Here is a 593-nt window from a genome sequence, read left to right on the forward strand (position 1 = left end):
TATATTTATATATATATATATATATATATATATATTGTTGTATTTGGGGATGGTCATATTGCCAGTCTAGCCAATAAAAACACACGCACTGTATATTTGGTGTTAATTTGCTTCAGCTTTATATTACATTATATTACATTAATCCTATTTCGGCCAGTGGTCCTTTGCTTTCTTCTTTCTTATATGTGTCCCACCTTGCTAACTATCAGCCATTTTGTATATATATATACATATATTCACACCTACATACACACATGCATACGTTAAGATCACCAGCATTCTCTCTCACACACATGCACCTTCTCATCTTGGGTTCACCACTTTTTTTTTATCTCCCCTTTTTTCTTAGCTCTCCTGTGTGATCCTTCTGTCTGGCATTCGCCATGATAGATCGCTGACCACTACATTTATATTTTTTCCTCCTTGTTTCTCTCCTTATTTCCTTCTGTGTTCCTTTCAGTTGAAGAGAGTAGCTCGAAACGTTAAAGACTTTCTCTATTCCCGAACGTTAAACTAATACATCCATTTGTTGTTTACACCACCTGTCTTCGTCTGTTGTTTTTTGCGTAAATTCTCCCATATATATATATATA

The 593-nt window shown here is 34.6% G+C and overlaps 1 protein-coding gene across 1 annotated transcript in view; it reads right to left on the reverse strand.

Moving 5' to 3' along the window:
* The window catches only part of LOC106871534 (sodium/hydrogen exchanger 9B1), a 14,126-nt gene that overhangs the window by 6,012 nt on the left and 7,521 nt on the right, over positions 1-593 (reverse strand). The window lies entirely within an intron of this gene.

Source organism: Octopus bimaculoides, chromosome 29, assembly GCF_001194135.2.
Source record: "Octopus bimaculoides isolate UCB-OBI-ISO-001 chromosome 29, ASM119413v2, whole genome shotgun sequence".
Lineage (NCBI taxonomy): Eukaryota > Metazoa > Mollusca > Cephalopoda > Octopoda > Octopodidae > Octopus > Octopus bimaculoides.